Source organism: Dama dama, chromosome 18 (genome assembly GCF_033118175.1).
Source record: "Dama dama isolate Ldn47 chromosome 18, ASM3311817v1, whole genome shotgun sequence".
NCBI classification, from domain to species: domain Eukaryota; kingdom Metazoa; phylum Chordata; class Mammalia; order Artiodactyla; family Cervidae; genus Dama; species Dama dama.
In genome coordinates, this window is record NC_083698.1 from 21941365 (window position 1) to 21955928 (window position 14564).

Below are 14564 nucleotides of genomic sequence, written 5' to 3' on the forward strand. Positions count from 1 at the left end.
AATCTAGACAAGGTCTCAGCCCAGCCTCCAACCATGTGATCTCTTTATTTTACTCCCACATTAACTCCATCATCATTCTTCCCAGCAAAGATGCCCTCGGCTTCATTTTCATGATTCATGAAGCCAGAGCAGAACACTGAAATTGGAATTGTAAAGTACGCCAAATTTGGTTTTGGGGTCAATTTAGGTTCCAATTTAAGCAGATTCAATCTTGGGTATCAGTAAAGCTGAGAGTTCTCTCTTGACTGATATAATTTTTCAAGCACTCTGAGCCCACACCATCCACAAAACAATAAGCTCATTCCACTTGATCCATGGTAGAGTACCGCTGTAATAAAACAAAGTGACAAAGTGATGAAGAGTTGGAGCTAGTCACACTTGAGGGCTAATCCAAGCCCACCGTTTACTAAATATGTTCCTTTGGTAATTTGCTTATTCCCTCTGGGGCTGAATTTCTTATCAATGGGAGAGAATACCATCTCTCTCTTGTAGCTCTTATCCTATAAGTGAGAAAACATATTCAAAGTGCTTAACCTTTGAAAGGGCAAGACAGGGGAAGGTACAAACTACTTGGTTTAAAATAAATAAAATACAAAGATGTTATACAGCCAACATTTTAGAATTTTTAAATGGAATGCAATCATAACAATACTGAACCACTATGTTATACACTTGAAACTCATACTGTAAATTGACTACAATTATAAAGCAAATAAACAAAGTGCTGAACCTAAGTCCTGCCATTACTGCACTCACCATAACCAGGAACTTCTTATGGTTCACACGGTGAGAAAGCCATACATGCAAATAACTTAAGGAGCTATCAAGGAGTTGAACCTACTTCACAGTCAATACCTAAGGATGAACAGGTGCATGGGATTCTTACTGGAGGTCCTATTTTGTGTTGGTGTTTTGCAAGAGCAAGAAAATGCCATAGATGCAAGAGGAACAATAGGAAGAGGCTTCTCCAATATCTTGTCTAGAGCTTCCTCCAGGCAGGGGCTTCTAAGCTAAAGGTGTTGCTCTTGTAAAGAGAATAATGCTAGAGTCCAAGCATACATAAGTACAGTTCTATTCCTGAGTCCAGCCAGGAAGAGAAGCACCCAGGAAAGGATATTCTTAAAATATCATTTCAAGCCTAGATATCAACATCACAGTCGTGATTGGTAGGCAGAATAAGATTGAGGGACCAGATGATCTTCGTCTGGCTTGTCTGGCCACAACTCTTCCTTCTTTCACGTGTGCAAGGAAAAGCATGAGTCACAGGATACTTGTCTAGTTCAGACTCTGTTCCAGCAAATCTTACTAATGGCTTAAACTTTAAAATAATTATTTTATTCCAAAAATGGCTTTGAAAATCTTATCCTCAGATATAACATGAGGTTTGTTTACCAATAGGACAACCAAAATACCAAGCAAAGGTATTCCCCAAACTCAATACCACCTGCCTAAGTTTTTTCTTTAAAGAAATCCTGAAGGACTCCTATTCAATCTAAATTCTTATCAGTTTCAACCAGGCTCTCAGGCTGATTTTTATTCTCTTTAGCTAAATTCTTGCAGAGAAGGCAATGGCAACCTACTCCAGTACTCTTGCCTGGAAAATCCCATGGACGGAGGAGCCTGGTAGGCTGCAGTCCATGGGGTTGCTAAGAGTCGGGCACGACTGAGCGACTTCACTTTCACTTTTAACTTTCATGCATTGGAGAAGGAAATGGCAACCCACTCCAGTGTTCTTGCCTGGAGAATCCCAGGGATGGGGGAGCCTGGTGGGCTTCCATCTAGATGGGGCCGCACAGAGTCGGACACAACTGAAGTGACTTAGCAGCAGCAGCAAAATTCTTGAGGTTTGGGTAATGATTTATTCTAAAGTTATCTGGGAACTACTTATAAACTCATCACAAACATATTCTTATAGTCTTTGTATAGATGTGATTTTTTCATATTTGCAAAAAACTTTAACCACCATCATGCATGCACTAACATAACAAATATATCCCCTGGATTATATTTGACTTTGTGATATAAGTTTTTTTAAACTGAGAAATTATGCATGTATGGAATGGATTACCTCCAACAAGCTGGGTATTACGATAAGAACACAAATATACCTGGAGATCCCTAAGAAGCGTAGGCAAAGTAATTAAATTATATTCAGAATATGTTTATAATAAAACAAGATTAGGTGGTTAGAGAAATATTGGTAAAACTGAAAACTAAAATATTTGGAGATTATTAAACTAAAATAATTGGAAAAGTCTGGTCTTTTGTTTCCTCTTTTCTAATAATGGAGAATTCAGATTACTTTACATTTCACAATAGTTGCTTGATAAGGTTTTGACACCCGTTTCCACCTATAGAATTTATGGCAGTACATGAAAGTGTTTAGCTCAAAATTCTGGATTCTGTTTTGGATAACCTCTGCTTTTCCATTAATATTTCTTGGAGAAAACTATAGTAACATAGTATTGTCTTCAACGATCCAGTAGCTAGGTCTAGTATTTTTGTGACATATTCTTTCTGCTTGAGAGAGTCCCGTTTTTTTCTCCATTATAAAAATCTAGTCAGTGTAAAAGAGGACCTGGTTAGAAATACTCCAGTGTTCTTAGATTATTCCTGGTTTCCTTTTTGAAAAAGACCTTTCATGTTCTGCCTGTATTCACATTCATTTGGTCATTTGCTTTACAATGGTCTGACCTGTTTCTACCTCCTTTTAAAAGTTGGTTATCTGCAATTTGAGCAGCCAGTAGAAGTCATTTTTTTTTTAAAAAGTTTTTTAAGCCTCTTTTTTTTTTTTTTTGCCAGTGAACACAATGCTGCTTGGATCTAAGTATAAGTCCATGTATGTAATAAACCAACACTTAGAAATTTCAAAGAAGGCACCGTTTAGCAAGTGGAAGAGATTATTGCAGTTGTAAGAAAGTGGGGGAATCCTGTACCCACTACTGAGTACTTGAATGTTTCTCATATCATCAGTGTCGCCTCAGGTTGTTGCCTAGCAATTATTTAAAGACCTACTTCACGTCTTAATAAAGTAAATCAAAGACTCTTGTTTTGTTTGATGGCTTCTTTACAGGTTAGGAATAAGTCTGGAATGAAACTTAATTAACTGGGCATTTGAAAATCTAAGCCAGCCTCCTCACACATTTTCTGTTGAAAATGCAAGCTGTTACCCATTAGTAACTTTCAGAAGCCCACTCTTGTAAGTAAATCTAGAAAACGCATTTACCAGTGGTGCTGCCGAAAATCACCATAAACAGGGTGCTTCCTGCAGACCTACCCGACAAGCAGTGTCCGTAGGTACCTAGCTGAGAGTAACTCGATTACAGCATAACTAGGACAGAAGTCAAAGAGGCAAACCGATTTAATATCTCGTGGTGAATCCAAAGCTCTGCTTTTCTAACTTTCCTCGCCATTTCTGGTCAGCTTCCCTTCCCCCCGCACCACATACCCAGAAGCCACTCAAATTACCAGCCGTGTCGAGCTGAACTTACTGCAGTGTGATGCAGGCGAAGCCTGGCCACAGCTCTGAAGCCAGAGCGACTGCTTTTCCGGAGAGGAACCGGGACTCGCCAGCTCGCAGGATCCCTTCCAATTCACACGCTCCGCTCAGTCAGAAGGCTCCCTCACAGCTCGGCCTCCCCAGAGGAGTGGAGCTTCAAGAACTCTGCTCACAGCATCTCCTCCTCTCGACTTCCACCCCCCTTCCAGAACACCCAGCCCAGTCTAACTAGTGTCTGAGAGATGGAAATCCACTTCCAGTCAACAACACGGGCTGCCGGCAGCCTCCTGGCTCCTGACAATTTGCAACTCAAAAACCGCGGAGGCTGAAAGCTGGAGGTTTCCGGAGCCTCAAAGTCATCTTTGGCAGCCCCCCTCCCCACCCCTCACTCCTCCCACTTCCCCCCTCCTCTACCGCGGCCGCCTCCAGGCTCCCACTAGGTATCACGAATGATTATTTTATTACCCATACCAATAAGCATCAGGAGGAATTTGTCAGAGATGAAATACCTGTTGTCCATGACTAATGCTCTTCTCGTGTCTTTGAGTCCTTGATTTATAGCAAGATGCGTTGATATTGAAGTGTGTGTGTGTGTGTGTGTGTGTGTGTGTGTGTGTGCACAGCGAGAAGGAGGCGATCCACGCAGCGGCTGCAAGCAACAGCCTTGCCTATCTCTGGCTGCCGCTTCTACAGCTGCTGTTGCTACTACTGCTGCTGGAACTCAGGGAGAATGAGACAGGAGAGACGGGGCTCCACGGCTATTTCACTGCTGGAGCAGTTACAGGACAAGGGAGGAGGCTGGACAGGTGGAGTGGCTGTCGTTGAAGCTCTGAGCTTGATTCAGGGCAATTACTACCATTCAGAATACAATTCCCCTCCAACAGGAAACCTGATACCTGTCTGCCTCTCCCTTCAGCCAACTGTAGTCCTTGATGGGTCATTGTTCATCAATGACCTGCCTAACCCACTTCTGGAAACTGTAGCAGCTGCACACTCTTTCTATATTCGGACTTGGTAACCTGGGAACAGGTGATTGGGGGATGGATGAGGATGAAGAAGGAAACGATGGGGGAGAGTAGGCGAATATTAAAAGAGTTGTACATATGTCTAACCATTTGGGGCACAGGTAAAAATGAAAGTTTTGAGCTATGTGTATAAAATAATGCATTGGGGGGGTAATAAAAATATAAGTCAGTAAAAAAAGCATGCCTGCTTTACAAAATGTGTGCAAAGCCAGACAGTTATTAAGGAGCTTGTTTAACAGCTTAAATGCAGAGAATGTTGATATACATGCCCCTGGGTGTCTCTCAGCTCCCCTGTGATACATCTACTGTGATTTCAATGTGTTAATACCACTGTCGGCTACAAATTCTGGTGAAACCTACTGGTTACCGCTGTCTATGTATGTTCCCTTTCTCCTTATTGGCTGCTCATTCCCTGCCCTGTTATATCACCAGATTATTCTCACATAAGGTGATATGCAGCAGAATTTATAAGTTAAAGAGGGTCTCCAAACCCTCTAAGACTAGAATACTTCTTAATGACTAAATGTATTTGCTATCATGTTCTTGTTCTGTAATAGGATGGGAGACTATGAACACACGCACGAACATGCACGCACACGCCTTAATTGAATATTACTTTTAATCTGCTTTCAGCATTCAATTTTCTGACCTAAAAATAAACTTAATTATTTTTTATTTTATTAGTAATGGACACCTTTAATTATCTCTACTTTGCTCTGAGCAATTTTCATATATGCCATACATTTTCCCAGTTGTTAGGGATTGTAGAGTCAGGATTAAATTGAACAGATGTTAATGAAAAAAAAGGAAAAGCCCCTGGAAATACAACAGGGAACCCAGAAGGAGGGAAGAAACCCAAAAGGATTACATAGTACATCTTTTCCTGATCTGTTTACATTAGAAAAATCTCTGCCTTTACCAAAACAAAGCCCAGTTAATGTTCAAAGCATTTCTCAATTATCCAATAAGTATCAATTTTACTAAACCAACCCAACTACAATTATAACAGAAAAAAAAGTCTTCTTTTAAAAATCACACAATACAGTAAATTCAGAGTACCTACAACTTTTCAAATGTCAAATTCTAATGAAAACTGATGCCGAACAGCCACATATTTTTGCCTCAATTTCTGTTTGTCTACTAAATATCATACAACATGTAACTGATATTAAAAATCTGAAGAGGAGAGTAGATTGAAAACATATACACTATCATACGTAAAATAGATAGCCAATGGGAATTTGCTATATGACGCAGGGAACTCAAATCGGGACCCTGTGATAACCTCAGGGGTGCAGTGGGGTGAGAGGTGGGGAAGAGGTCCAAGAGGGAGGGGATACATGTATACCGGTGACTGATTCATGTTGATGAATGGCAGAAACCAACACAATATTGTAAAGCAATTATCCTTCAATTAAAAATAAACAAAAACATAATAAAAAATGTGAAGCGTAATTCCACATTTCCTATTTATCTACAATGGAACCTAAGGAACTAGGCAAAAATAGTGGACATCACTTAAAGACACATTTGATACAGAGGCTAATTTTATTCCTAGGTGATGTGATGTGAAAGTTATCCTGCCCTTCAAATCCCATAGTTTAGCAATATGGGGGGGAGGGCAGTGTGGGGGTTCAGCTTTACTTTTATTCTCACTTTAAAATTCAAATATATTTAGGAAGAGTAGTTACATTGTAAACATTCTTGAGACAGAGAGAGAATTTCTTAGATGTCTTTATTACAGACAAACAGGAAACTAAAGATCCAGTCTAGATAGAAAAGGAAGAACCAGGAAGAATTGAAATAATTGATCATGAGCACTTAGTTTGGCTGGCTTTTAAAAAATTGCTTACAACATTAGTGAGATTTAAAGAAGAAACCACTTTCTTAACAAGACTACCACACAATCCCCAAGGTTTGACAACGGAAGAAGAAAAGTTTTGGTTGGGGATTGATGGCTGATCCTTATCTCTGACCCTTGTAACTCAGTATTTTCCATTTTGGAGGAAAACTTAAAAATAACTGCTTTATAACCTCATGCCCATTTCTCTAAGATGCCTCTTGGCCCCCAGCTCTAAATTTTCAGAAACTTCATAAGGATCATTGTATACTTACTTAATCTAAAAAGATAGTGATAGAAAAATGAACTTGTTCTATAAATTCCCATTAGTCAAAAAAATCTACAATTTATGGGAATACAGAAAGAAATAATTTCTTAACTTTCAACTAAATCTCTTTTGCCATAGAAACATGTATTCTCAAACTAAATTCAGTGATTTAATAATACTCATTCACTGCAAAGAAAAGCCAAAGGTCAGTAAACCTGCAATGGCAGAAGTCCTGGTTTTCTAGCTCACCCATGTACCTCTGAAATCCATCAAAGTGCTTAAAATATGTGTATGCATAGTAAATAGTTGCTTTTTTTTTTTAAATAAATGAGAAAATGAGTCAATGAATTAGCCTATGAATGCAGGGCATTGGAAAGATAAGTGGACAGAGAATAAAGATGTTTAAGTTCACCCAGCCCTTACTCTGCTGGTAAATAACTGTGGCACTTTAGGGAAGTGACTCACTTGTGGTTTCAAGCATCCTTTCAGGCGTATCCCTCAGACCCCACAAAACTGTAATAAATGCCTGTCCCTAGTACTTCTCCAAAATGGTTTTTCTACTATACAAATTCAATCAATAAAATTCCCTAAAATCTCATTTCCTGAGCATTGTACAAACAAGTAACAACAGGACCCATATAATCTCTAAGAAACACATGGTTTTCTCCCACTTTTGACTCTTAAATCTGCAAGTGGTCAAGTGAGTACTGGGCCAGATGCTTAAAGAAAATAGGATGTTACACACTTAAGTATGTGTTTCTAAAATAATAGTCCTGAATTAGTGATTACAAGCAAGACCTTTGTTGACCTTCTACAAACAGAAATAAAGTAAATCTTATACAAATAAAAACATTATGAGAAGCAGAGCTTAAATAATGTAATACCATAGATTACTTACAGTAAATATAAGTCCATGTTCAATCACATACTTTTATGTAAACTGGTATTTAAAAACACCTTGTCATGTTAATTTTATTCAACAAACATTTACTGAACATCCATTTACTGCAAAGCATTGGAAAGACAAACACAGTCCAACTGCATTTAAAGGACATATGGCCCCATAAAAAATGTATTCCTACTTTGTAATTAAAAGTTTTTGATTTAAGCATATTATGTTTTAGAAAAATAAAATAGTTCAAACTTATATCAAACATGATTTAAAACCTAGCCAAATTTGACTTAGGTGATGAAAGGAGAGCTACCTCTTAAATTGAGCAGACTGTCACATGGGGCATATTCCACTGGTTTCCAATCCGTGAATCAATAGATGTAGGCTGGGAGGTTGGGGAAGATCCAGAAAAAATACAATCTTAGGGAACTGACTTTAAAAAGTAATAATCACAACATGCTGGCTATGGACAGGCCCTTGACCTCATCTAGTTCAATTTTCATATTTTATAGGCTAGAAACTAACATCTTATTTCATCATGGTTTATTGCTGGGAAGGTTATTTACCAGTTTCTCCACTGTGAAGGAACAGCACAGTGTTAGAGATGGGAATACCAGACCATCTTACCCGCCTCCTGAGAAATCTGTATGCAGGACAAGAAGCAGAAGTTGGAACTGGACATGGAACAACAGGCTGGTTCCAAACTGGGAAAGGAGTACATCAAGGCGGTATACTGTCATCCTGTTCATTTAACTTTTATGCAGAGCACATCTCGCAAAGTACCAGGCTGGATGAAGCACAAGCTGAAATCAAGATTACAACGAGAAGTAACTGCAGATATGCAGATGATACCACCCTAATGGCAAGAAAGTAAAGCGGAATTAAAGAGCCTCTTGATGAAGGTGAAAGAGGAGAGTGCAAAAGCTAGCTTAAAACACAACATTTAAAAAATGAAGGCATGACATATGGTCCCATCACTTGTCAGCAAATAGATGGGGAAATAATGAAAACAGTGATAGACTTTATTTTCTTGGGCTCCAAAATCATTGTGGATGGTGACTGCATGATGCAATTAAAAGAAGCCTGCTCCTTGGAACAAAAGCTATGACAAACCTAGGAAGCATATTAAAAAGCAGAGACATCACTTTGCTGACAAAGGTCTGTATAGTCAAAGCTATCGTTTTTTCCAGTAGTCATGTAAAGATGTGAGGTTTGGACCATAAAAGAAGGCTGAGTGTCAAAGCACTGGTGCTTTTGAACTGCGGTGTTGGAGAAGACTCTTGAGAGTCCCTTGGACAGCAAGGAGATGAAACATGTCAATCCTAAGGGAAATCAGTCCTGAATATTCATTGGAAAGGCTGATACTGAAGCTGAAGCTCCCATACTATGGCCACCAGATGCAAAGAGCCAACTCATTGGAAAAGACCCAAGTGCTGGGAAAGACTGAGGGCAAGAGGAGAAGGGGGCGACAGAGGATGAGATGCTTGGATGGCATCACTGTCTCAATGGACATGAGTTTAAGTAAGCTCAGTGAGATAGTGAAGCACAGGGAGGCCTGATGTGTTGCAGTTTATGGGATCACAAAGAGTCGGACACAACTTAGCTCCCGAGGAGCAACATGTCCATTATAAGGATCTCAGAAGGAGAGAAATGGGCAGAAAATGCAACTGATGCAATAATGGATGAAAAAGTCCCTTCACTGAGGTATAATCAACAAAATTAGAATATATTTAAAGTGTACAGTGTGATAATTTGAGGTACATATACATTATGAAAGAATTCCCATTACCAACTTAATTACCCATCACTTCATGTATTTAATTTTTCTCTTATTTTTGTGAAAACACTTAATGCTTCTACTCTCTTAGCAAACTTCTATTATAAAATATAGTTTTACTGACTATGTCACCATGTTATGTATTAGGCCCTCACAATATATTCATCTTAAAACTGAAAGTGTGTATCCTTTTACCAGCCTCTACCTAATTCTCCCACTACTGTTGATAGTTCAACTATTTTTTTTAAATTCCATATATAAATAAAACCATGCAGTATCTTTTTTTCTCTTACTTATTTTACATAGTTTAATGCCCTCCAGGATCAGCTATATTATTAAAAACTACAGAATTTCCTTCTTTTTAAGGCTGAGTTTTATATGTGTGTGTGTGTGTGTGTGTGTGTGTGTGTGTGTGTGTGTGTTTGTGTGTTCTAGGTCATTGCAGAGTGGTTCAGTTCAGTTCAGTTCAGTCGTGTCCGACTCCTTGCAACCCCATGAACCACAGCATGCCAGGCCTCCCTGTCTATCATCAACTCCCAGAGTTCACCCAAACCCATGTCCATCGAGTCGGTGATGCCATCCAACCATCTCATCCTCGTCCCCTTCTCCTCCTGCCCTCAATCTTTCCCAGCATCAGGGTCTTTTCCAATGAGTCAGCTCTTCGCATCAGGTGGCCAAAGTACTGGAGTTTCAGCTTCAACATCCATCCTTCCAGTGAACACCCAGGACTGATCTCCTTTAGGATGAACTGGTTGGATCTCCTTGCAGTCCAAGGGACTCTCAAGAGTCAGAGTGGTGGAGGCCACAAAATGGAGAATGCTCTTTTTGGATCAACACTGTTGGCAGGTCATGGGTGGGACTCACAGTGACCTCACTGCTGACTCTTGCAGCTAATGCTGCTGCCTGGAATGAGAGTTACTCTCTGATTCCCAGAGGGTACCCACCAGGACACAGAACAGGATGTCTAGAATGAAAAATGCAACTTAGGCTGAAGGGCAAGGAGAAGCAGATGCTCTGCAGTGGCCAGACAATGTTCACCTGCTGAGGTGGAGGTGCATGCTGTTATGGGGTGTGAGTGTGGGTATGGGAATAATGGCTTCCCTGGTGGCCCAGACAGTAGAGAATCTAACTGCAATTCAGGAGACCTGAAGTTTGATCCCTGGATTGGGAAGATCCCCTGGAGAAGGGAATGGCTACCCACTCCAGTGTTCTTCCTTGGAGAAGTCCAAGGACAGAGGAGAAGGATTTTCTTTATTCATTCATTGGTTCATAGGCACTTAGGGTGTTTCCATACCTTGGCTATTGTGAATAATGCTGTCACGAACATGCAAGTAGAAATACTTCCTCAGGATCATGATTTCCTTTCCTTTGGAAATATATGTATACACACACAGAAGTGAGAATGCTGGATCATACAGTATTCTTAATTTTCTGAGGAATCTGCATACTGCTTCAGAGAGAAGTCACACTGATTTATTTCCCCACCTACAATTCACGAGTCCCAGTTTTTCACATCCTTGCCACCATTTATCTCTTGTCTTTTTGATAACAGACATCCTAACAGGTGTAAGGTAACATATCGCTGTGGTTTTGATCTGCTCTGATCTATGTTATTTCCTTCCTTCTACTAATGAGCTTAGTTTGTTCTTTTTTTTTCTAGTTCCTTGAGGTCTAAAGCTAGGTCATTTGTTTGAGATCTTTCCTTTTTCTAAATGTATGCATTTATCACTACCAACTTCTGTCTTCCAACTGATTCTGCTGCATCTCATAAGTTTGGTATGTTGTGTCTCCAACTTCATTTGTCTCACAATTTTTTTTTTTTTGATCCATTTGTTGTTAAGGAGCAGGCTGTTTAATCTCTACATATTTGTGCATTTTCACTTTTTCCTCTTGCAGTTGGCTTCCAGTTTCATACTGCTGTGCTTGAAAAAATATGTCTGATATGATTTCAATCTTTTTAAATTTATTAAGACTTGTTTTGTGGCGTAACATTTAATCTGTCCCAGAAAATGTTCAAAGGGCATTGTGAAGAACGTGTATTCTGTTATTGTTAGAATGAATGTTCTGTGTGTGCTTGTTATATCTATCATTTAGCCTAAGTCCACTCTTTCCCTATTGATTTCCTCTCTGGATAATCAACCATTATTGAAAGTGGGGTATTGAAGTCCCCTATTACTGTACTGTTGTCTATATCTCTCTTCAGATCTGTTAATATTTGCTTTATATAATTATGTACTCTGACATTGGGTGTATAAATATTTATAATTGTTATATAATCTTGATAAATTGACCTCTTTATTATGATACAATGGCCTTCTTTGTCTCTTGTTGCCATCTTGGCTTAAAGTCTAATTTCTTTGATATAAATATAGCTACCTCTGCTTTCTTTGGCTTGTCTACATGAACCCTCTATTTGGTAAATCACCTACCCCCTTTTCACTAAGATCATTTTCTAAAGATTTATCTTGTTCTTTTGATTGGAACATATTCCCATATTTCTTCCTTTCCCTTGCCTTTCCAAGTTGGTTTTTGAACATTAGGTAAGACACTCACGTCTCCTAATCTTGACAGACTGCTCTCTTGTAGGAGATGAAGTCTATCAGTCAGCCCAGTTCAAGCTCTAGGTTTTCGCTCAATCCTTTGTGATTGTCCAAGCCGCAGTCTTTGTTCTCAGGGGCTCCCAGTATTTGAGGGTGTGCCAAGACCTGTCAGTACACCAAAGGGAATGCTTGCAGTCGGCACCTAGCAGGGTAATTAGAAGCCAGATCCTCAAGTATCAGCTGGAAAAGTATGCAGTTAAGCCTCCACGCAGGAAAAACTAGGAGATGGGCAATTTTGCCTGTTTCTTCTGTGTTGAGTATGGGTGTATAATCATGGTATGGGGGTGAGGTACTCCTGCTCCCATTTAAAAACTGCTTCTTTTTAAATTAAATTTATTTATTATTAATTGAAGGATGATCACTTTACAGTATTGTGTTCATTTCTGCCAAACATCACCATGCTAACAACTGGATCTTTAGAAGCACAGATACATGAAAAGATACCCTGTGCTCATGGATTCTAAGAATTAATGTTTAAAAGTGACCATTCCACCCAAAGCAATCTACTGATTAAATGCAATCTCTATCAGAAATCCAATGACACTTTTTACAGAAATAGAAAAGCCCTAAAATGGGTGTAAAATAACAAAACACTTCAAACAGTCTAAGCAATCTTGAGAAAGAACAAAGCTGCTGACACAGTTCCTCATTTCATACTACGTGGTGCTACGTTGCTTCAGGCATGTCCAACTCCGTGCGAGCCTACGGACTGTAGCCCACCAGGCTCCTCTGTCCATGGGATTCTCCCCGCAAGAACACCGCAGTGGGTTGCCCTGCCATCTTTCAGGGGACCGTCCCGACGCAGAGATCAAACCTGTGTCTCTTATATCTCCTGTGCGTTCTTTACTACTTTTGTCACCTGAGAAGTCCAAGTTCCTTGACTTTGTTTCTGGCAAAGATTTTTTTAGATATAATACCAAAACACAGGAAACCAAAATAAAAAGTGGACTACAAGAATCTAAAAGCTTCTGCACAGCAAAGGAAACTAACAAAATAAAAGGGCAACGTATGCAACGAGAGAGTATATTTGCAAACCACATATCCAAAAGGGTTAACATCCAAAACATAAATGACATTTACATTACTCAATAACCAAAAAGATAATAACTCAATTATAAAATGGGACAAAGATATGATAGATATTTCTTCAAGTAAGACATACAAATGGTAACAGATATGAGAAAGAGCACTCCACATCACCAGTCACTAGGAATACGCAAATTAAAACTACAATGAGGTATTGTCTCTCACCTGTTAGGATGTCTCTCATCAAAAAGACAAGAGATAACAAGTATTGCTGAGCATATAGACAAAAGGGTACCCTTGTGCATTGTGGGTAGGAATATAATTGGTGCAGTCAGTGCAGAGAACAGTAGGGAAGTTTCTAGCAAAATTAAAATAGAACTATCATATGACCCAGAACTTCCATTACTTCATATATATCCAAAAACTGAGAAGAGGATCTCAAAGAGACATCTGCACCCCCATGTTCATGGCATCATTATTCACAATAGGCAAACTATGGAAACCTAAGTGCCCAGCAAAGAATGAATGGCTAAAGGCGAAATGTGTTTGCACCTATAATACATACACACACAGTGGAATTTTATTCAGTGATGAGAAAGATAATACTGCCATGTACAACAACTCAGAAACCCTTTCATTTGTATACATGCATCAAATCATCACAATACACACGTTAGATATCTTATAATTGTCATGTTGATTATACCTCAATAAGACTGAAACTTCAAAAAATTTAAATAAAAGCTATGAACTTATATACAAAACAGAAAGAGACTCACAGACACAAAATCAACCTTATGATTACCAAAGGGGAGAATAGGGAGGAGGAATAATTTAGGAGTTTGAAATTAACATATATACATTTATATATATATATATGTGTGTGTGTGTGTGTGTGTGTGTATATATCTATAAACATTTCAGGCTCTTTTGTTGACTATGATGGTTACTTCATTTCTTCTAAGGGATTCTTGCCCATAGTAGTAGATATAATGGTCATCTGAGTTAAATTCACCCATTCCAGTCCATTTTAGTTCGCTGATTCCTAAAATGTTGATGTTCACTCTTGCCATCTCCTGTTTGACCAGTTCCAATTTGCCTTGATTCATGGACCTAACATTCCAGGTTCCTATGCGATATTGCTCTTTACGGCATCGGACCTTGCTTCTATTACCAGTCACATCCACAACTGGGTGTTGTTTTTGCTTTGGCTCCGTCTCTTCATTCTTTCTGGGGTTACTTCTCCACTGATCTCCAGTAGCATATTGGACACCTACCAACCTGGGGAGTTCAACCTTCAGTGTCCTATCTTTTTGCCTTTTTATACTGTTCATGGGACTCTCAAGGCAAGAATGCTGAAGTGGCCAAAGAAAGGCAATGCCAAAGAATGCTCAAACAACTACACAATTGCACTCATCTCACACGGTAGTAAAGTAATGCTCAAAATTCTACAAGCCAGGCTTCAGCAATATGTGAACCATGAACTTCCAGATGTTCAAGCTGGTTTTAGAAAAGGCAGAGGAACCAGAGATCAAATTTCCAACATCTGCTGGATCATCCAAAAAGCAAGAGAGTTCCAGAAATACATCTATTACTGCTTTATTGACTATGCCAAAGCCTTTGACTGTGTGGATCAC

General features: G+C 39.2%; 1 protein-coding gene across 1 annotated transcript in view; it reads right to left on the reverse strand.

Annotated features, from left to right (window-relative positions):
• Positions 1-3634, reverse strand: part of DGKB (diacylglycerol kinase beta) — an 820417-nt gene extending 816783 nt beyond the window's left edge. Inside the window, exon 1 of the mRNA XM_061165003.1 lies at positions 3492-3634. The gene's annotated coding sequence lies outside the window, so the exon portion shown is untranslated. The remainder of the gene's footprint in view (positions 1-3491) is intronic.
• Positions 3635-14564: the final 10930 nt, after the last annotated feature.